Genomic DNA, 24,549 nt, shown 5'->3' with positions numbered 1-24,549 from the left:
CTAATGGCTTTTTCTTTGCAGCCCACAAATCCCCAAAAGTCCCAGGACCTGGTGTAGAGACTGGCCTACAAAGCCCCTGCAGCCCACTTCAACTTCAACTTCCACTTCCACACATTCCTCCGATGCTCAGCTACCAGATCTGCATACCTGGTTCACTTCCTTTCTTGCGCCTCCTCCATCCGAACTTCCCAGGGGACAATTAGCTCTAGCAAAACCACTTGCTTGGTTGCCATGGACATCAGGACCATTTCTGGCCCGAGTGTGGTAGCTGTGGTGGTGTCTGGGAACCTCAGTTGTCTCCCTAGGTCGACCAGGAGCTGCCAGTTCCTTGCAGTTGCGAGCAGCCCACCCTGGGTCTTTGGCTGGGGCTTCTCTCTTGCTCAAACAAAGGCGATGGTGCATTTTGTTGGGTGTTGCTGCTTGCTGTAGCTGATCCCAGTGCAGAAGATGTCTGCTACTGTCTGAAGAACTTGGTCATGGCGGCAACGATACTGCCCCTCTCCCAAGGCCTTTGAACAGCAGCTCAGGATGTGGTCCAAGGAGCCCCTTTTCTGGCAGAATTGGCAAGCAGGTGAGTCTGCCAGGCCCCAGCTGAACAGGTTGGAAGGGCTCGAGAGGACATCTTACACTGACTTGACCAAAAACTTGAATTGGTGCGATTACGTCTTCCAGAGTTCTGCTTAGGCGATCTTTCGGTCGATTGTATGCTCCCATTTGGTTGCAGCCCCCTGCTTGCACATACCCACCATTCTGCTGTAGTGAGCTTCCTCCACCTCTGCGCGTACCTCCTCCTGGATCAGCTTTCATCTCCCCTTTCCTCAGGCTTTACTGTAGCAAGGTCTTCAGTTGTTCCCAAGCCTGGCCCGACCAGTTGCCAAAGTACCCATCAAGATGCTGTGCCACAACCTTGCCTCTGCCTGCTCAAATGCATCCTGTGCGTGCCACTTCCTTCCTGTTCTGACCTCGAAACCCACAGAGGAAACCCTGGTGTCAGTGGAATCTCGGTAGAGCAGGACTTCTCTGGCTTTGGTGACCCTGAACTCCTCTGCCAGACTGCTGAGAGGAAGCTGTAGCTTGGTGTTATGCCCGTAAAGAGCAATGCTACTTAGGCTCTGCAGCAGGCCCACCCACCTGCCCAGGAATGAGCTGATCTTCCTTTCAAAGCTCTCCACGATGGTGGTTGGGACTTCAGAGATTAGCAGTGGCCTGAGGAGTGCAGGCAGGATTCCATGTTGATATATCCAGGCCTTGAATTTTCCAGGAAGCCCTGACTTGTCCACTGTGGACAGCCAAGTATTGGGGTCATCACTGGTTGCCTGGCACAAAACTGTGTCCTTCAGATTGCTGGTGAAGATCTTACCCGGGTTCTTGACTGGCTTTTCAGTCACAGGTGGAATTTGGGTGTCTCCCAAAGAAAAGCTGGTCAGTTACTCTTCCTTTCCTGAGAACAAGAAACCTGGATTTTGTGGGCTTGAAGTTAACTTTTGCCCATGTAATGAGCTGTTCAAGTCCTTGAAGGAGCCACCGGGCATTAATGTAGTTGTTACCGTTAGGTCATCCATGAATGCTCTGATCGGGGGTTGTCAGGTGCCAGATTTGGACCAGGGACCTCTGCACTTCACTTCTGCAGACTTCACAAGCATATTCATGACCAGCGCAAGCAGGGACACAGAAATTGGGCAGCCAGTGATGATACCCTTTTCTAGCCAATGGGACGTGTTGTCTGATCAGGGCCAATTCTACCAGCTTGTGTGGATCAATCCGTAGGCATTAGCAAGGTCCAGCCACAGCACTGTCAGGTCTCCCCTGCTTTCTCGCGCCTCTCTGATCAGTTGGGTTACCACACCCATGTGCTATATGCATCCTGGAACACCAGGGACTCATCCCCTCTGCACTGAGGTGTCTATGTAGGAGATCTTCAAGAGAAATCCTGTGAGGTGATTGGCAACAATCTTGAAGATCTTACATTTCACACTGAGGAGCAAGATAATCCTAAATTGCTCAATGTTGCTTGCGTTCTCCTCCTTAGGAATCCACACACCTTCTGCCTATCTCCACTGCTGTGGCAACTTTCCCCTCCTCCAGATCACCCTGTAGATATTCCAAAGGCATTCCAGAAGCGTGGGGCACCTTCTGAAGACCTTGTACAACACTCCACTTGGACCTGGAGCTGAAGATGTTTTGGCCGAATTGATGGCCTCCTTGATCTCTTTCATTGTAGGTTCGTTGATGTTGAACAGGGTGCTGGGTTCTGGTGGGGATATAAGGGCTGTGCAGTGGCCAAGGTCTTGCTCCCTCATGCTGTCACTGTAGGTGTTGCTAATGTGGCAGTTGATCTCTTCCTAAGAGCATGACAGGTGACCACTGCGTTTCTGCCCCAGCTTCCTGTTGAATCCAAATGAATTTGCAACAAAGGCACTCTGCTTGCAGGCCTTTTCCTTGCCTTTCTTCCTGTGCCACTCAGCATGCTTAAGGGTGATTAGCCTTCCCCTTACCATGCCTCGAAGTTCTGACAAGGCTGCCTTCTTTTCTTCACTTGTCTTCCTGTACTGGCTCTTGAGTGTCCTCAGCTCTTGTCTAAGTTGGGCGATCTTAACTTCCCATCGGTTTGGATTTGCTGTAGTCTTAGTGGCCGATCCTTGATGTAATCCCACCTCCACCTTGAACCCATCTGTCATTCCAACTGCACACCTTACCACTGTCACACCACCCTCATACATATCCTGCATCACTCCTACATACTTCTCATCTTAACTTCCCATCGGTTTGGATTTGCTGTAGTCTTAGTGGCCCATTGTTCCTTGACACCAAACCTCTCCAAAGCGATGTTCATTATTAAGGTGCTCATTGTCTGGAGTCTCTGGTCTGCACCACCCTTGGCTGTTGCTTCAAGGGCTGCATCCACATCTTCATCGAACTGGCGCCACGCTGACTGTTGGCAGCAGTCCATAAAACCTGACAATGTTCTGATGGTCTGCTTTGGGGTGTTGCTCGGAGGTTCTGGGCACTGTGGAGTGTCTCCCGGACTAGCCCCTCCTCCATCTCACCAGGTGCTGTATCAGGTACTTGCACTGTACACTGCACAACTTGCTCCTTCCTCAAGCAGCCCCTCTTGGTCTGGTGGATCTTTAGACCTCTTGGGTTTTTGCAGACCTTGCTGTATCTGCAGACTGCACTCATAGTCATTTGCTCATTACCTTGGGTCAATACCAGTATATCTGTCCATTTGATGCGTTCACCCCCCCCTCGGGCATCCCTGGGGGTATTTATCTGAAAGGCTCTTTGTAGCATATTTGTGGGTGCTCCATTTGGAGAGCTGCAGCTTGGGGTGTTAACCTTCCATGCCCCAGTTGCCATTTCTCTGAGCTATCCACTGTCTCTCCAGTTGTCACCACACTATTCGTGGTTGTCATCCAGCCTTTTCCTGGAAGTCAATAATTGCACCTCAATACTTAGTTAGTTCTTTGATACACCATGTGGTGCAACCTGGACACATTGTCAATAATGAATCCGGGTCATCAGGTGTTTTGGGTCTTAACATCAGACACCTTTGCCCGAGCGACCCAGCCGGGGGTGATCAAACCCCGACTTGTGTCCACGTAGCGCATTACGCACATGTCATCCCTCTTCACCCAGAGCAATCATCATCCAAAATCATCACATTTTTTTTTGTGGCTTTTTTCCCTTCTTTTTCCTCCCCAAATGTACATGGCCAATCACCCTATTTTGCGAGCCATCCCGGTTGCTGCTTCCCCCCTCTGCTGATCCGGGGAGGGCGGCAGACTACCACATGTGTTCTCCGATACATGTGGAGTCACTCACCACTTCTTTTCACCTGACAGCATGGAGTTTCGCCAGGAGGAAGTAGCGCAAGGGAGGATCACGCTATTCCCCCCAGTTCCCCTTCCCCTCGAAACAGGAACCCCGACCGACCAGAGGAGGCGCTTGTGCAGTGACCAGGACACACACCCACATCCGGCTTCCCACCCGCAGACACGGCCAATTGTATCTGTAGGGATGCCCGACCAAGCTGGAGGTAACACGGGGATTCGAACCAGCGACCCTTGTGTTGGTAGGCAATGGAATAGACCGCTATGCTATCCAGTCTCAACTCATATATCTATGTGCTGAGGATGAGCGTCAAAGATTACAAATGTAAGTTAACAATTCAAATGGTGGTTTAAAACTGAGGGTGCCACAGGAGGAAGAGAGAAAGACCAGGATAATGAAGGAAACCGGGGGAAAAGGAGAAACTAGGAGGATGAAGATCGCTTTTTAGCTAGATAGTCCAGAGAGATGGGGCATCCGAGTAGCATGGGGATAACTGGATCAAATTCCCGTGTTACCTCTGGCTTAATTGGGTGTCCCTACAGACACAATTGGCCGTGTCTGTGGGTGGGCAGCTGGATGTGGGAATGTGTCCTGGTCACTGCACTGGTGCCTCCTCTGGTCAGTCGGGGCACCTGTTCGGGGGGGGGGAACTGGGGGGAATAGCGTGATTCTCCCATGCGCTACCTCTTCCTGGCAAAACTCCTCGCTGTCAGGTGAAAAGAAGCGGCTGGCGACTCCACATGTATCAGAGGAGACATGTGGTAGTCTGCAGCCCTCCCTGGATCGGTGGGGGTGGGGGGGGTGGAGCAGCAGCTTGGGACAGCTCGGAAGAGTGGGATAATTGGCTGGCTACAACTGGGGAGAAAAAGGGAGAAAAAAAAGTCAGATATATCGTGACATAAAAGAAGAACATTAAGAAAAATAATTGGCTCTTTTTTTGATAATGACTCTTTATTTGTCGCCATGTAAAAACATTTTAAAATAAGACCATCCAAATGCTCAAATGTAGCTAATAAGCTGTTTACTGCATGTCTCTACTTTCATCTCAAGCACATCAAAATACACTTCAAGCTATTTTTAATCACATGGCACATGCAGTTAAAACAGGACATATTTGATGGATCTCTTTTAACAGATATGCAGCTCTCAAGGTAGTCTGAACATGAAGAAACCGAATGAGGGCTAGTTTTCCTATTTAGCCCTACCATGGGAAAATCATCACTGATTTTCTGCTCGTTTAAATGAAGGTAAAGTTGTGTCTTCCACCCATCTTAGGATGACATGCAGATAACATACAAACCCTTTTATCTAAACACTGGCTTGCTGCTACCCTAGTGTCTATCGATGGTGTCCTGCAAAATTCCCCTTTTCTTACATTTGTTATTTTACTTTGATTTCCAAACTGTTGTTAATGCTAACTTTTATTTTTTCTGAGCTAAGTCATAGAAAAAAGGTTGATCAGAGTATTTAAAGCGAGCCAGTTAGTTATCAGAGTACAGCAGATTTTATAGTTTGATACAGTATGTTGTAATTCAGATGACACAGACATATAGTAGATATAGCCATAGCAGATGCAAGCTTTCTGACATCTGTTGCTGCACGGTGGCGCGCCTCAGAAGACAAAAGATAAAAGTTCTGTATTACACGACACCCATTTTTCTAAGTGTACTCTACAAAACATGTAAAAGTAATGGACTTCAGTAGCGCCTCCACTGCTAATGCAAGATAGATGCATGATGTGTGATGTCTAGAAAGGCTACCATTGTGGCAACTATTTCTATTATATATAAATCTACTTATTAATGTCATTAACCATCCGTCAGCGAGGACCTGCGTAGAAGCAGATAGATTATCCTGTCTTTCTGAGTAAATACCTCTATACATGTCCACTCTCACGGTACAGTATGAATACAAGCGAAAAGGTCGGAAAAGTGAATGTTATTTTTCCATTTTCTTAATTCTCAATACTTTTCTAAAGCATTCTAGCTTTTACTGCACAGCAGATAGTGATGACGTGACAAAGAAAAGAGAGAATAATATATGTAATATATTAGGATCTTCACTTGTCAGTGATGCCATAAGTTTCCTGCAAAGTGTTTATCTCAGTCAGATAAGGCATGGAGCGTCTCTCATGAGCCTGTCCGATCCAGTTCAGTCAAAAACCTGAACAGTTCCAGTCCACAGTCCTAACTTGGGTTTGGGCAAATTATGTGAACAAAGTGAAAGGTTCTCAGTTTGTAACAGCAGCTGAGATAGATGTGGACCTAGCAGGATAGAGATAGAAGAGAGAGGTGAGAAGATAGAATAAAATAATTAGAACATAACATAATATTGATAGATTAACAGAAATTAGTTATTTCACTGACAGAGTGCAAAACTTAAATTTTCTCAGAAATGTGATCCATCCATTTTTTTTTTTAGCATGCTGTATGTTTTTACTGGGTCCAGTAAGCCCCAAGCTCATTATAAAAAAGCTCTATGCAAAAAAAGCAGGTATCTTTTCAATAAAATAGTACCAGCCTAACGACTTTTTTTTTTTAGATAGGTAAACATATTTTTACCAGTAACAAAGTGTTCTGTGGCAACTTCCCTTCCTTCTTTTACTGGCGGCCAGCTTTGGGCATCACAGTGTAAGCTACTTTAGAGGACTCCTTGGAGGTTTTGTCGCCACCCAGAGGCAGTTTGGTGACCTGCACCTGATCCACACTATCATCCCCACATTAACAACATACATGTAAATTACTCTCTCTCTTGCTCACGCGCGCACGTACACACGTACGCAAGCACACGCACGCATACACACGCTTACACAATGTCTCGCAAATAAATACACTTGCTTTGAGTTATTCCATAAAGGGACAGCTGAATTTGCCAATTCAATTTTTTTCTTATTTTTTCCTCCAAATTGCCTCACAGACCGTTAAAGTTTAACTGTTATGCAAGCGGAGAGGCTAGAGATTGACACGAGATGTGGAGGTAGTATCATCTAACAAGAACCTGTAAGGGAAGAGGAAAAGCAACAATTGAAAACAAGGAGTGAAAAAAAAACGAGAAATAGCAGCTGAGGGAATGAAAGGAGAGAGGGAAAGAAGCAAATACAGGAAGACAATGAGAGGAATAGTGAAAATAAGCACTTCAGAGGGCAGAGATGGGCTGAGTGTACTGAGGAAGATGTTGAAATTAATGACATGTGAAACATGAAATGTGTCAGTGCTGCTGTGGTTAATATCCAGGTAACAGATGTTCAGGCAGACACAGAAACAGACAGAGAATCAGAGTCAGAGGTCAGGTGGTGAAGTAAGGAGAGAATAAACACAGGGATAAGGGAAGAGCATGTGAAAAAGAGAGAGGCAGACAACACATGATGGAGTGTACCTGGGCACCCTGGAGTAGTGAACAGTTATATAGTTGGGCCCGGGGCTTAGGCTTTCGGATTCTGTGATTGGCGGGGCATCCTTCAGAGGAACGATGGCAGGGTGGGAGTTCTCGCTCGCCTCCTCTGGCTCCTCCTATACTTCCAAATCCACAACACAAAAACATGCACAGACCACACACACATGATTGCAACGCATGCAATCTCTACTACTACTACTACACACACATGCATACATGCAATCTCTACTACTACTACTACTTTCGGCTGCTCCCGTTAGGGGTCACCACAGCGGATCATCCGTTTCCATCTCTTCCTGTCCTTTGCATCTTCCTCTGTCACACCAGCCACCTGCATGTCCTCCCTCACCACATCCATAAACCTCCTCTTTGGCCTTCTTCTTTTCCTCTTCCCTTGCAGCTCCATATTCAGCATCCTTCTCCCAATATACCCAGCATTTCTCCTCCACACATGTCCATGCCATCTCAATCTTGCCTCTCTTGCTTTGTCTTTAAACCATCCAACTTGAGCCGTCCCTCTTATATAATTGTTCCTAATCCTGAATGCAATCTCAATTCTGCAAATCAGGCTGATGCAATTAGTGACATATATTGTGTAATAATGGTACCGCACATGAGATGCCACAGGTGCTCATTCAGGCTCTGGTCATCTCCTGGCTGGACTACGGCAACTCCCTCCTTGTTGGTGCCCCAGCGTTGGCCATCAGACCTCTGGCGCTTGTTCAGAAAGCTGCAGCTCATCTGGTGTTCAACTGCCATAAGTTCTCCCACACAACTCCCCTTCTCATGTCCCTACACTGGCTCCCAGTAGCTGCTCACATCCAGTTTAAGACTCTGGTGCTAGCCTACAGGGCAGTGAAAGGAACAGCTCCTTCCTACCTTCAGGCCATGGTCAAGCCCTACACCCCCGCCCAACCACTTCACTCTGCTGCCTCAGGATGCCTGATTGCCCCGTCACTCAGAGGCCCCTGCTGCCGATTGACCCGGTCACAGCTCTTTTCGGTCCTGGCTCCACAGTGGTGGAATGAACTCCCCACTGATGTCAGGACAGCAGAGTCGCTGCCCATCTTTCAGCGCAGGTTGAAAACTCACCTCTTCAAGAACTGCTACCCTGTTACTTGCTCTTAGCACTTATTGTATTCACTCATTTAAAAAAAAAAACTCTTTCTTGCGCTTTTACTTTAACACTGAATTTGCTCTTAGTTGCTTGTTTAGATGCACTTATGACCTCTGATGACTAGTAGTTCTCCTGATTTCCTATGTTAAATGCACTTATTGTAAGTCGCTTTGGATAAAAGCATCGGCTAAATAACTGTAATGTAATGTAATGTACCAGTGACCAGTGTTTAGTGGTAAGATAAGATGGGATTTAGCATGCAAGTTGTCATTGTTTGGAGAGTATGTGTAAGCATGTGTGTGTGTGTGTGTGTGTGTGTGTGTGTGTGTGTGTGTGTGTGTGTGTGCAGCATTAGGTTGTATCTTGGTCCCTACCGGTATGTCAGACATCCTGCCTGTTCTCATAGGGAAGAGTTGCTGGGCTGACTCATAGAAGAAGGTGTCAGCTGTCACTGATGGACGCTGGGGTCATGCATACACAGACAGTGAGGACACACACACACCCTCACCCCCCCCCCCCACACAAGAGTCAGGAAACAGAGATGGTGAGATTGTTAAGAACAGTTCTTCACAGACAGGAGAAAGACAGAGCAGCTTGGTGAACACTGACATAAGCATGGCTTTATTGTGTGATCCTTAATAATTTTAGTGCCAAACATTTATCATCCGTTTTTAAATTGCACCCAAAGTAAATAAATACTATCTAGTGAAATGTAGAAAAACCCCACATGTGACAGAGATAATAACAACAGAGATAACAGAGCAATGGTGCCATATAATGAAAGTGAGTGAGCACCTTATTTGAATCATCTGCTGACTCCATGTCTACTTTATGCATATTCTTACTGTGGAGAAACAGCAGACACAGAGAAAAATATTACTTTTACAAGGACTCAACATTTACAAGGTCCCACAAAATAAGTCCCAATGATTCATCCTGAGGCTGTCATTGGTATTAAGATAACGCTGTGCCTTTACCTCCTATTTTGGCAAATACAATGAAGACAAAACTCACATGCACACCATGTCTTGCTCAAACTATGAGACTTGCTGCACAAATAGTCGGCTACCGGTGCATCTCACCACCACAACTTTATTTTTCATGTTTTTCCACATTTAATTGTATAAGAATCAAGATAGTAGCACTCCAAAAAACATTGCGAAAGAGAGTTAAGACGTGGCCTTAGTGTACCATAATTCATTAGTTTGTCAGGCTTATGCATTTTGGCATAGACGCCCTCTGATGAAGGCTTTTATGCTGAAATTAACTAATAAATTATTGTCAACTGAGGCCACGTCTCAGGACATCCTGCTGATTTCTAATATTGGTTAATATACAGTACGGTGTCAGTGGGGGAGAGTGCCATACTACACAAGCTGTGTCCTTCCTGTCACCTTATCATGATGGCCACGGTAAGAGTGATTAGTCCAGCAGACACACCCACTGCTGACGCCAAGGCTATGACCTTCAGGCGACCTGTCAATCATAAATGAGAACAGGAAGTAGAGTGAAAGGGTGAAAAATGTGGTCAGAGGGATTGAATGAAATAAATTAGATGACGAAAGGAGGAGAGGTATATTTAGCAGAAATGGACATTAAATTGGAAAATGAGAATATGGGATAGGGGGAGAGAGAGAAAAGGAGAAGAGGGGAGAAAGAGTAGATATGGAAAAAAATGGTCAGGGAGAGTCACACACAGAGGGCAAAATTAGCAGTCATTGGTAGAGCCGTTCATGCATCATCTTTCAGACGTCTGGACTCGGGTCTTGTGTTTCCAATTTCACTTTCCAAATCTAACTCCAGTTCATCAGCTGTCTAGACCTAAGAGCAATTTTCCGCAACACATCATCACCTCCTACTCTCCTCTTGTAGCGAGCGCACTCTTCATGACTCACCATGAATCGCAGGAAAACAGTCAAAAGCCATGAGACAATTAACGACAAAGACCAGATGCGGTCCCTCATGTTGGGATAGAGGGGAGGGGGTTGGTTTCAACACTTACAATTTCAAATACACAAGACCCATGGTAAAATACCTCAACTGGTTTTATCTCAGAGCCTATTGAAAACTAAAAGGTCTAGGGATCCTTCCCCATAAAAATTTCAAGGTTCTCAAAACTCATTCCCTGCTACGAAGACACTCATAATGCCTCATTAACAAGCCGGTCTATTGTTTTTCCCAAATTTTACATACAGCCTATTCAAATCATGATAGACGAAGTAACAATAACTGAAAGTACCAACTGTTTTGACCAATAGTCCATAAATACAATCATCAACCATCATATTAGAGGGGGAATGATTCAATCATATGTGAATATTTTGCCGGGGGTCCCCCTCTATGTTTATTACACTGGTTCATAGAAATACAAGTGCATATTCATGTTTTTGTTTCATTTGTGTTGAATGAAACAAAAGAATGGTGGCGCTTCAGGGTTGAGAAACCTATAATGGAAAAAGGGGTTAGGGAAAGTATATGTGTATTACTAAGGTCAGTAACAGCATGTCATCATGTCTTCCTTTATGTCATAGAAGGTAAAAATTGTAACGAAACAATGTGCTTAGTGCAAAGGTGTCCAGGGAAACAACAGTGGTCATTCTGTCAAGGACTGTATTTCTTCTAAGTGTGCAGCAGAAAACATCAACCGCACATGAAATGACCACAATTAATGAAGGTATTCATGAGAACCCCACCTTTTTTCTAAAAAGTTACTTCATTATACTATGGCACAATGAAGACCCACTCCTTCCTGGCCTTTGAAGGCAATTACCAAGGCACAATGGATTACATTTTCTGATACACTTGAGGGACAACTCAGAGATTAGAATAGAAGACAGATACTGTGGACAAACAGTTCCTTTCATTCATCCACCCATCCATCCATCCGTACCTCTGACCCGCACAGTGAGGACAGGAGAGCTGTGGGCTCCAATGCGGTTTCTGGCCTCACAGTAGTACTTCCCACTCTCTCCAGGGCCAACCTCAGAGAAAGTGTAAATGGGACCTGACTTGGTAACCCACACTGAAACACAAAAAGGGAGAACAATCAAATAATCTCTAATTTTTATGGATTGACACATATAGATAGCTAGACATGTGCATGCCACTCACTGTCTATATGCAGTTACTGCTGCCATTGAAGTTACAGTAAAATTAACTTCTAATCTGGGCCACACTATCTTGTATTGCAAGAAGTCAATGATGCACATGGTGTTATCTACACAAATCAATCCCCCCCCCAATTGTACCTGGCCGTCCCAGTCACTGCTCCACCCCCTCTGCCGAACTGGGGAGGGCCGCAGACTACCACATGCTTCCTCCGATACATGTGCAGTCACCAGCTGCTTCTTTTCACCTGACAGTGAGGAGTTTCACCAGGGGGATGTAGCACATGAGAGGACCACGCTATTCCCCCCAGTTCCCCCTCCCCCCTGAACAAGTGCCCTGACCGACCAGAGAAGGCACTAGTGCAGCGACCAGGACACATACCCACATCCGGCTTCCCACCCGCAGACATGGCCAGTTGACTCTGTGCCTAACTGTAGTCCGCTGACTTCGGGTTTCTACTGCAGCAGTCATACCAGTTTCCTGTTTGTTGGCGTGTGCTATTGACTATGGTATATTTTTCACGATGCCTGCAAATTTACCATGGATAAATGTCAATGACATGCACAGAATTGTCAACAAACTTTTATCTGCACCTACCTGCAAACGGGTGAAAATTTTCAAGTTGTTCCTATCAAGTTACATCCACAATTCCGTCCGTCCGTCCGTCCATCCGCTCATCCACATAATTGTGGACGTAACTTGATATGTACAACTTGAAACTTTTCACCCGTTTGCTGATAGTTGCAGGTGAAAGTTTGTCGACAATTCTGTGCATGTCGTTGACATTTACCCATGGTAACTCTTGCAGGCATTGCAAAAAATATGCCATTGTCAATAGCACACGCCAACAAACGGGAAACTGGTATGACCGCCGCAGTAGAAACCCGAAGTCAGTGGACTACAGTTATGCACAGAGCCAATTGTGTTTGCAGGGGCACCCAAAAAAGCCGGAGGTAACACGGGGATTCAAACCGGTGATCCCTGTGCTGGTAGGCAACGGAATAGACCGCTATGCTACCCGGATGCCCACATACATCAATTCTATCTGTCTACACTATGTACAGGTGTACACTGTTTTGCGATGCTAACCTTGATAAATGAAGAGCTAGTTATTGTGAATTAAGTATTGCTAACCTTGTGCTGAGCCACCATCCAATGCAAGTCGATGCCATGTGAAGTTGTCTACCGCAGGGTTGGCCTGACTGCTGCAGGTCAAGGTCAAAGGTCGGCCTGCATCCACCACACTGGAAGGACGAGCCAGAACTGATGTGTTCTTTGGAGGGTCTGGAGAGGCAGATTATTATATAATTATGTTTCCATTAATTCATAATCAAGATCATCTAAATTTAGTGAAGAGAAAAGAAATGATAAAGGAGAGGAGGCATAGCGGAGTTCTGCCTATAAGGAAGGGTTATTTATTTATTTTGGACCCCCCCCCCCATTTCCTCCCCAATTGTATTCGGCCAATTACGCTACTCTTCCAAGCTGTCCTGGTCACTGCTCCACCCCCTCTGCCGATCCGGGGAGGGCTGCAGATTACCACATGCCTCCTCCAATACATGTGGAGTCGCCAGCCGCTTCTTTTCACCTGACAGTGAGGAGTTTCACCAGGGGGGCGTAGTGCGTGGGAGGATCATGCTATTCTCTCCAGTTCCCCCTCCCCCCTGAACAGGCGCCCCGACCAACTAGAAGAGGTGATTGTGCAGCAACTAGGACACATACCCACATCCGGCTTCCCACCCGCAGACACGGCCAATTGTGTCTGTAGGGACAGCCAACCAAGCCGGAGGTAACACGGGGATTCAAACAGGCGAGCCCCGTGTTGGTAGGCAACAGAATAGCCCGCCATGCCACCCGGACACTCATGAGGAAGGGTTGTATCCAGTGATACAAATAATAATAATAAAAACAACAACAACAATAATAATGATAATAATAATACTAATGTACACTGTGAAGTTCCCTATATTTCAGAAAACAGAAAAAGTAATACTGCAGAAAGCGCTAAAATGGGCAGCATTACAGATAAACAAAATCATTAAAATAAAGTCAAACACAAAGGAAGAGTGTGGAGGTAGGCAGAAAGAGAAATGGATGCAGATGGGACATAAGGCAAGTCAGGGGTGAAGGGAAAATGGAGAGGAAAGGGCGAGGGGGGGTGAGAGAGGAGGGTGCTGATCTGATCAAGTAGACACAGAGGCAGCCAAGGAGGCCGATGAGATACGAGCAGATACATCGAGGCAATTGCACAGAGATAGAAAGAGAGACAGAAAAGAGAGAGGAAGGTACGTAGAGATGAAAGAAGAGATAAAAGGGCATTTGTTCAGCGAAGAAAAAGAAGAGAAGTGGCTAGGACAAGAGGAGAGCTAGAGATGCTAGAGATATCAGTCGAGACAGGTTAGTCTCTGCAGGACAGAAACGGGGGAGAGAGGAGAGACAGAAGAGGGGCAGGTAAACAAAGACGGTGTTAGAAGATAGGTGGATGGAAAGACAGATGAGGGCAGAAGAGGGGGTACCGCAGAAGTATTGATGTCGACTGAGGTACAGGGAATTGATTGGACAGTGGAGGAGCAGAGTAGAGGAGACCAGAAGAAAGGAGAAGAAAGGAGAGGACAAGACAGGAAAGGAGAGGAGAAGAGGTATGTAAATAGACAAAGGGGCTAAGCACTGTAGGAACTGTCCCACAAACCAAGGCAAAACCGTTCATATTCTAACACAACACAATACAGGATATCATCCCGGACACCCCACCAAAGACTAAGACAGTGTCAGACAACATGGCCTCAGCGAACTTTAAAATGTACATTTATTTCAAACAGCTTGGGCAACCCTAACCCTAAAATTATTCATGTCTATTTTTGATTTGTAATACTTTTTTTTCCTTTTTACTCTACAGAAAATCCCATTCAGTCAAAATAACCAATTTCATTCCCAACCCTGGGAATTCACGTCACACAAGTTGAATCACACCCCCACACTGTACGGAGATACACACCGTGTTTTCTACTTACACAACACACTGAGTGTGGTGATAGGGGAGGTTTGGTGTCCCAGTTGATTCCATGTGGTACAGTAGTACTGCCCGGCATGGTGAGCACGCACCGACTGAAAAGAAAGGCGTGGTGAAGCTCCCTTGGACCACACCTGGTCACCTAGCACGTGATACCATGCGTACCTGAAGGAGGATGACAAAGCCGATGGAAATGATTGGCCGCATATGAGAATATAGTTAACATACAAAGTCGAAATGAACAAATGAAGCTGGGCGGAGAGACATATGGACAGACAAAGAGGCAGATTTGAACAGTTTATTGCGACTGATATGAAAATCATGGCAAGAATGAAGATAAACATAACAATGATAGCAATAATGATGAAATATTGACGCTATTTACAATCAGGTTGAAGGCTTCATTCAACATCTATTTTGTTTTCTTTTTTTTTCTCCCCCTTTTTCTCCCCAATTGTACTTGGCCAATTACACCACTTTTCCGAGCTGTGCCGGTTGCTGCTCCACCCCCTCTGCCGATCTGGGGAGGGGTGCAGACTATCATGTCTCCTGTGATACATGAGGAGTCACCAGCCACTTCCTTTCCCCTGACAGTGAGGAGTTTCGCCAGGGGGACGTAGCGCGTGGGAGGATCACTCTATTCCCCCCAGTTACCCCTCCCCCCTGAACATGCGCCCCGACTGACCAGAGGAGGCGCTAGTGCAGCGACCAGGCCACATACCCACATCCGGTTTCCCACCCGCAGACACGGCCAATTGTGTCTGTAGGGAAGCCCGACCAAGCCGGAGGTAACACGGGGATTTGAACCGGCAATCTCCATGTTGGTAGGCAACGGAATAGACCGCCACGCTGCCCGGACGCCCCCCACTCAACATCTCTTGTACGTATGACTGACTTGTTGACATGTGAGATGAAGGTTTCATACCTGTTGACGGCGGGGTTGGCGTGGCTGACACAGCTCAGGTTGACAAACACGCCTTCTCTAATGTCACCTGGAGGACTTATTACCACACGTGTGTTTTTAGGGGAGTCTAGAGAGAGACACAGACAGAGACAGATGGAAAAAGAAAGTAGTAAAATTCATGAAAGAGCAGCTGCTTGGATATATGGCCTGAAGGATTCCCCGATGACATACAATATGACATACACCTGCATTTTATCCATATTGCTTGCATGTGTAAACAAAAGCTCAACACACAGAGAGGATCGCAGTGCTTTTACACACGCACAGACATATTAGCTAATAAATTGAGGGTTTTCACCATTTTAAACAGTCTCACCCTAAGACAAAAACTAATTAAACAATATGTCCAACACTGATGGTGAAGACGGTTTCACTTACAGCGTGAGAGTTTTTGTAATCGGTAAACAGGACACCAGCTTTCGAAATGAAAAGTGTAAAGTATGACTTCCTTTGTAAGCCTTGTGACAAGCTTGTCACATTTATTCCAGAGTTTAAAATACAACTCTTGGCCAATCTGTCTAACCTGGACTAACCTCCTGCAGACCGGGTCTCAAGATGGGAAATTCAAAGCCGGATCTACCAAGCAGAAGTCTGAATTGAAGACTGATCTCGGAGGACGAAGTGAAAGGAGAACTGATCTTTTTCTGTCCTTAACCACGTTAATTTTAGGAGAGTGTCAGCTGTGGAGCACAAACTTGGGCGAAAGTACGTATAAATGACTCCCGCCGTATGATTTAGTACACTGAAAAGCTTTATTTTCACCATGCTGAAAGTGTGCGACTATAGCCAGCTGATGTGTGTGCGGCAGCCTCCAGTGGGCTGCGCCGCAGGCAGGAACGTTGAGGACTGACAGGAGCAGGCCAGGAGACATGCGGAAGGACAATTAAAGCAAAAGATAAAACTTGTGTAGGAAGAGAGAGAGAGAAAGGGGAACTACTTTAAGTCCACTGTCATGTAGATATATCATCAAATTACTATTCATTTGCCACACAAAAATGTCATCGTTGGATTCCTTTTACCAGATGACATATTACCCTTTTTCTAAAATGAAAGGTATTGGCAAAGCCGGCACGAAATTACAGACAGCTGGCTGCACCATTCTCTCAGTGTGTGCTAATGGTTTTTTGTCTGTCATAAAAAGCTGGGCCTTATTCTGTTACATCCTGTCTTGCATAACTTCATCTGGAGAAGCCGCCATTTAGCTCAGTTCAATTCAACACAAATTTGTTATATAGTGCTTTAGAAAAAAAAAGGTTTCTACAAATTAAAGAACACCAACAAAAGAAGAGGGTGCTGTTAAAATGTTTAAACGAAATAAAAGCGTTGCAGAGAAAGCAAAGTAGGTGTGTGACCCCTACCGGGTTTAAAACTCATCGCTGAGACAATTTGACCTCAAACCCTGCATTAACACTTTGCACGTGACGCTCTCGCCAGCCAACCGACGAAAAACTCACATGTCACATTGAGTTGGAGTGGTTTGGACCGGTCTGTCCCCAGTGAATTTCGCGCCACACAGAAGTACTCTCCCCTATCCGTGTGTCTGAGTCGAGACAGGTGGAACTGGGGCCTGAAACTGTCAGGGATACTGCCACTCTCCATGTCTGGAAAACACACAAACGCAAACCAGCACGCTGTTTTACAGCTGGGGGACAAATTCTGCACTCGTCACTGTGAGCTGCATGAGTGAGTTGGATGAACCTCCGTCACAAAAAGAAGAGAATTAAATTCCATACTTTCAATTTATAAAGCTCTTCTCCTGAAACTTCCCCAGTATATATCATCTATTCTCGTTTTTAAAACCATTAACTACTGTGCCAGATATCAGGCACAGTAGACGATGTTCCATATGCACATACTGGATTTGGAAAGACCACTTTCCAGAACCATGCACCCACCTTATATGGAACAAATTACAAAATACTTCAAAATTACAACATCCTTTGGGTAATTTCACATTCTTAATTGCTGACTTCTTTAAAGTTGTTTTTGATGATATTTCAGATATTTCTGATGATCACACACACACACACACACACACACACACACACACACACACACACACACACACACACACACACACAGACTTGTCTATTCATAAAGATCCATGTTTGCAGACCTGTTGTGGTGTGGAGGACTTACTGTGCACATTGGTCAGCTTCTATAGTCTTTGATTGGTCCAAAAAGGATCAGCATAAGTACATACTGACATTTTGACTGATAAATGAATAGATATCGTCCTACCTCTGAACCATGCAAAGCTCTGTACGGGAGGAGCAGCATCACTACTGCAGGTCAATGTTACTGACCCCCCCTCTGACACCTCGCCCATGGGAGACACTGCTACGGAGGTGGAACGAGGTCCATCTGGAGGGGTAATAGGGAGAGAGAAGGAGTACCGATGGGGAAAGGGACAATGAGAGCAGGTAAACCTACCGAAGTGATCACATATCAAATATGAACAATTATATCCACAGTATATACTGTTCACACACAGCTAAATATAAAAATTGACCCATGCTGATCGAAGAAATTCAAGATTTAAGATTCAAGATCAAAAGGTTTATTTGCCACATATACATCACGTACAAGTACAATGAACAGTGAAATGGTTATTGGCAACCCCCGAAATTGTGCAGCGAAAAGAAGAACAAAAGTAAATAGGAATAAAAGCTAAACAGCTAAAAATCCTGGGAGTATACAGAATGTATACTCCTGTAATATCTATACACAAATGTGCAAATAATGAACAAATGTGCAAATATGTCTGTCTGAAGGAATGTAACATCTTTAAGCATTAATTATTCAACCACCTGGAAAATCCTCTCAAAAAACAAAGCACATTCAATCAGTAGCAAAATGTGCGATCTATGTCTAACTGAAAAGTATTTTATCATTTTCAAACCATAAATGTCCACATTGAATAACAGGAATGAATTGGCCAGCAGTTGCAGACACAGATAAAAGCATCTATTTTGTAATTATAAATTGATAATGCCAATAGAAAAATGCCATTAACTTTGTATGCAACCTCCTTCCCCTCTTACTGGACGGTTAGCAATCACATGTATTCGAATGTTGGCACCTTCCCCTTCCCCATTGGACATTGTGCACGTGATGTGCACGGCGTGACAGTACGCCATGACAGAACATATATATATATATATATATATATATATATATATATGCCCTTTGCCATTTAGCTCTATTGACAGCTGATGATCGCACACAGCATGAAACAGGCTCGTACTATCTAATTAAAGAATTATTTGAATCACTGGATTACATATATATGTATATATTTTTTATTACTATTGTGGGAGCGCAGGAATGAAGGGACGAGACAGTTTCTCTTTTAAAGACCCTTGCCGGGTCGTTTTATTCCTCCCACTTAAACATAGGGCACACCGACATGTAGGGTGTTTACCAGCTAACTGTGTTTCCCCGAAAAAACCACACCCCCCGGAACTCTCGTTCGTGAGGCCTGTCTAACCTCAACTCTTAAAGGGCCCGCTGAACGGGTGAATGTCTCAAGTTCTTATGTGCAGCCACCACACTTTCCCCCTTCCCAGAATTCACCTTAACAAAAAAAAATTAAAAAAAATGAGACAACAGTCAACAATGTGGGGGAAGAACAGGGCGCCCATAGTGGCTCCACCTAACAGGAACGGGGGCGGAAACAGGGACAGCGGGGCGATGAGTAGCCAAGTCAGGAGCCAGGGAGGGGGCGGGGAAGTGGTGGGAGGCGGGGCAGGGGTGGGGGTGGTGGCAGGGGCCACGTCATGAGGGAAATGCCAGCTCCACTTGCCTGTCCAAGTCAAGATGGGCTGGCTTGAGGCGGTTCACCGAGACGCGCTCTGATTTCCCCCAGATGTCCACTATGAAGTATTTGGTTCCCACCTCCAGGACGTGGAAGGGCCCGTTGTAAGGGGGCTGCAGAGACGGCCGATGTGCATCATGTTGAGTAAATACGTACCCAGTCGACAGTAGGTCCCTAGCAACATGGGCATAAGGCAGGCTGTGTCTTGACATGGGAACAGGAGCAAAAGTGTCGGCATCCTCCAGAAGCATGGTCCGCTGGTGGGTGGCGGACCAGGCGGGATCTGTAGCGGCTGGCCATAGACCAGCTCAGCCAACGAAGACCGGAGATCCTCCTTGGGGGTGGTCCGCAGGCCTAGCAAGACCCAAGGGAGCCGATCGACCCAGCTGGCGTCAGTGAGGCTGGCCTGCACAACGTTTTTCATGGAGTGATGGAAACACTCACATAACCCGTTGCTATGTGGGTGGCACGCCGTGGTGCGGTGGAGTTGTATTCCCAGGCCCTCTGCGACAGCTGTCCAGAGCTCAGATGTGAACTCAGAGCCCCGGTCTGAGGAGAGGTCAGAAGGAGTGCCAAAGTGGGCTACCCAGGATCCAATGAATTCCTGGGCTACCTCCGCCGACGGGGTCGATGACAGTGGGACTGCCAGGCCACCTGGTGGTTCTGTCCACCATACTGAGGAGGTGGGTAAACCCTCGGGAGGGGGGAAGGGGCCCCACCAGGTCCACGTTGACGTGGTCAAAGTGTCTCTCCGGAACCAGGAAAGGAGCCAATGGGGCTCTGGTGTGACGGTGGACTTTGGCACGCCAAGTAGGACCTCACACAGTCCCTCACGTCCTTTTTCAGCCCAAGCAAGATGAACTTGGCAGCCACAAAGTTCGTAGACGGCTTCTCTCCTGGGTGCGAGAGACCGTGCACTATGTCAAAGACGCTCCGGCACCCCCTGGTGGGAACCATGGGTCTAGCCTGACCTGTGGAGAAGTCGCAGAGGAGCGTGGTGCCAGTGTCGCCGAACACCACATCCTGTAGCTGTAGTCCAGTGTCCACCAACCGGTAAGCCTGCAGGTCAGCATCACCCGCCTGATCCGCAGCCGTGTCAGAGTAGTCGAGACCCGGGTGTACAGCACCCGCCACAGCCCGGGAGAGACAGTCAGCATGAAGTTGTGTTTCCCGGCCACATGCTGGACATCTGTGGTGAACTCAGAGATTTCCAAGAGCTGGCACTGCTACCGGCCAGTCTTCGGTGGTTCAGCTTTGGCCATGCCTGACGCGAGCAGCTTCTGGTCTACATGTGCAGTGAAACGGCGGCCCTCCAACAGGAACCTGAAGTGCCAGATGGCGAGGAACAGCCCCAGGAGCTCCTGGTCAAAAGTACTGTACTTCCTTTCATTGTCGTATAGCTTGCGACTGAACAAGGCAAGCGGCTGCCAGGCCCCACCCACCCACTGCTCATACACCGTTCCTACAACATAGTCAGATGCGTCAGTCTTGAGGGTAACCAGGGCAGTGAGCGATGGGTTGCCAGAGGTGGGCCAGGCGCTGCTCCATGGATGTGCTGGCTACAATGTTGTCCAAGTACACAAACAAGAATGGCATATCCTGCAGCACAGAGTCCATCAGCCGCTGGAATGTCTGCACCCACCACTGTCCCTTGAAGGGACAGTGGTGGGCATCCACTCGAAGGGCATCCACAAGAACTCAAAGAATCCAAACGGCGTGCTGACTGCTGTCTTCGGCACATCCTGAAGGTGGACCAGCACCTGGTGGTGGCCCCACACCAGGTCCACCTTGGAGAAAATGGTAGTCCCTGCAGGGTGGGTGGAGAAATCTTGACTATGCAGGACAGGGTAGCGGTCGGGGGTCGTGGCGCTATGGAGGTGGCGGTAATCGCTGCATGGGCGCCAACCACCGTCAGTCTTTGTTACCATGTGCAGGGGGGAAGCCCATGGGCTGTCAGAGTGGTGCACAATACTGAGGCATTCTATAGCAGTGAACTCTTCTCTGGCTATGGTGAGCTTGGCCGGGTCGAGGCGCTGTGCATGTGCGTAGACTGATGGGCCAGTGGTGGCAATGTAGTGCTCCACCCCGTGCCCACGCTGACGAGAAAACAGGTGCAGTGAGGTCTGGAAACTCAGCAAGGAGGCATTTATATTTATCCCCTGCGGCAAGTATGTTGGACAGCTCGGTCGTCCCCGTTCCTCCCAGCATACACAGGTACGAACAGAAAGAAACAGCGTTGATCAAGCAGCGATTCATCACATCCACCAGCAGCCCATAGGTGCACGGGAAATCCGCGCCCAGGAGGGGTAGCGACACCTTTGACATGACAAAGTCCCAGCCAAAACATCGCCTGCCAAAACACACCTTCACATAGGTGCTGGGCATGCCATTAGCAGCGTCCATGGGGGAGTCTACTCCGCCAGTCATAGTGTACACAGCTGATGTGGGCAGGATGCTACATTGTGCCCCCGAGTCGACCAGCAGCCGCTGGCTGGAGATAGTGTCCGTGATGAACAACAGCCTGCAGTTCTCGCCAGCACTCATGGCTGTTACTGAGCTCCGGCTCTGACGTTTCCCTGGCCACTGAAGGTGCACAGCAGGCGGCACCACTTGGTCTTGGCACCAAACTTGTTGTGGTAGTAGCACAGGCCTGTGTTGCATTGTCAGCGGGCAGCCGCCGCTGCCACCGTGCCTGCCGTGGCCCTAGGTGGCGGTGGTGAGGGCTGGGAGGGAAGCAGCGTGTGCACATTCTGCTGCTGGTTGACAAGGAAAATCCTGTCTGCCTCGCCGCCAACACGCAGTAGTCTTGGGTGTCAGAGAGCAGTGAACTGGCCAGGGCGGTCAGCGCAGGCGCTGGAATTTGTCACAGGAAAACGTGGGTGAACAGCAAAGTGGGATGAGGAAAGCAGGATTAGCTGAGCCCAAAATGGCTATCATCCTTTCCATCAGGTCTGGTGGCTTGCTGTTACCGAGGCCATTAAGCGACAGAATCCGGGCGGTCTTCTCCATCTCTGACAGCTCGAAGGATTTCAATAGACAGGCTGTGATGGCATCATACTTGCCCGTCACCGGTGGGTCGTCAAGTAAGCCAAGAGTCTGAGTGAATGTAAAGGAATACAATGCCGCTACCACATAATAATACTTCGTGGAATCATTGGTGAGTCCACGGAGTTGGAACTGGGCCTCGATGTGCCGGAACCACGACCTTGGGCTGTTCTGCTAGAATTCGGGCAATTTTAGTGCCACAGTGTATATGCAAGATATGTTAGCCTCATTGGAAACGACGGCACTAGTAGCTTCACTACTGACATGTTGGAAATCACGTCGGGGTCACTAATTGTGGGAGCGCAGGAATGAAGAGATAACGCGACGGTTTCTCTTTTAAGACCCTTGCCAGGTTGTTTTATTCCTCCCACTGAAACACAGGACACACCAGCATGTAGCATGTTTACAGCTAATCGGTTTTCTCCAAAAACACGCATTCAACTTAAAGGGCCCACAGAACAGGTGAATGTCTCAAGTTCTTATGTGCAGCCGCAAATATATATATATATATATATATATATATATATATATATATATATATATATATATATATATATATATATATATATATATATATATATATATATATATCCATTATCCAAACCACTTAACCTGCTCTCAGGGTCGTGGGATGCTGGAGCCTATCCCAGCATTCATTGGGTGGCAGGCAGTGAAGACACCCTTGACAGGCCGCCAGACCATCACAGGGCCAACACACACATTCACACCTAGGGACAATTTAGTATGGCCGATTCACCTGATCTACATGTCTTTGGACTGTGGGAGGAAACCGGAGCACCCGGAGGAAGCCCACACAGACACGGGGAGAACATGCACATTCCACACAGAGGACAGCCCCCAAGGTTGGACTACCCAAAGGCTCGAACCCAGGACCTTCTTGCTGTGAGTCAACTGCGCTAACCACTGTGCCACCGTGCTGCCCAACATATATATATATATATATATATATATATATATATATATATATATATATATATATATATATATATATATATACAGAAACACACACACACACACACACACACATTTGCATCTGTATACACATGCATTGTGCAAAAGAGATTGAAGTGTCAGTGCATGTGTCTATGTGCAAGTGCATGTGCAAGTTTGCTGAAGTTCTTGATTCATCAGTTGATACACCACATTTTTAGATCAGATATAGTAGGTTATGTCATAAAAAAAATCTGCTTTCTTTGCATTGGTTATTGAAACAATCACCTACGTCCAAGAGCCAGGGATAAGGGCGGGGACTGAACATTCTGCGGTGGGATTGGTCGACAGGTGTACGTTCCGGCACGCTGTGGGTCAAAGCGGTTGACAATCATCCACTTCTCATAGGAGCCCAGGTTTAGTCCATTCCTGTGTACAAAATGCTGCATTATAAGGACAACATATCTTTTCAGGCCACAACACCCACACACACTGAATACTACACTTAACAATGTTTCAAACAGCCAACCAGACTGTTGCCAATTAATGTAAACAATAAAAATACATTAAAATAGTATTGTTGATAAGAATCTAAAACACTCAACATACGAAATTTGTAGCGTATTTTTCTTTCCAGATGCACAAGAACATATATTTCTGGTTTGATTGTGAAAATGCAGTGGCACCCGGAAGAGGGTTGATATTTCATTACTGCACTATTTTTGATGGCTGTTGTTTGGTAGGTTTAGTAAAATAAGTGAAAGACTTTCTTTTCCTTTCCTATTCCTTTTTATTACTAAATATACATAGCTTGACAGTATTTGAAAGAGAATATGAGCAAGAAAGCAACAAAAAGAAAATGCCTTGGTGAAGGCATGTGTATTTGGCCTTTCATTAGTTTTTCTAATGTGGCCCAGTTGCCAACCACGTTGACAGCCCTGCTATGCAATGCAAATACATATGCACTGTGCACACACACACACACACACACACAAATACCTGTATAGTGCAAGGCCCCTTCCTGGAGCAGCACATCCCCTGGCCTGACAGCCCAGGAAAACAGTCTCTCCAAAGCCATACGTGTTAGCCGGTCTGGCTGGATGCACTTGGACCTGGAGGACTGAAATACGAGCGTTCAGATGCACACAGTAAGTACACACACACAGACAGAGACACACGTGTACATTTTCCATCCTTAGTTGAATCCACCAATCAGATATATGCAAGAGCACAAAGAATTCTCTATCTCTCTCTATCTTTGCCTGTGGCCTCACTTTGGGCATAAGCCGTGAACAAAGGCTCTCCAGGCATTC

General features: G+C 46.6%; 1 pseudogene; it reads right to left on the bottom strand.

Annotated features, from left to right (window-relative positions):
* On the bottom strand, positions 1-19,491 carry LOC130118472 (uncharacterized; annotated as a pseudogene).
* Positions 19,492-24,549: the final 5,058 nt, after the last annotated feature.

Source organism: Lampris incognitus, chromosome 9 (assembly GCF_029633865.1).
Source record: "Lampris incognitus isolate fLamInc1 chromosome 9, fLamInc1.hap2, whole genome shotgun sequence".
Taxonomy (NCBI): domain Eukaryota; kingdom Metazoa; phylum Chordata; class Actinopteri; order Lampriformes; family Lampridae; genus Lampris; species Lampris incognitus.
This window is presented reverse-complemented; position numbering and strand designations above follow the sequence as displayed.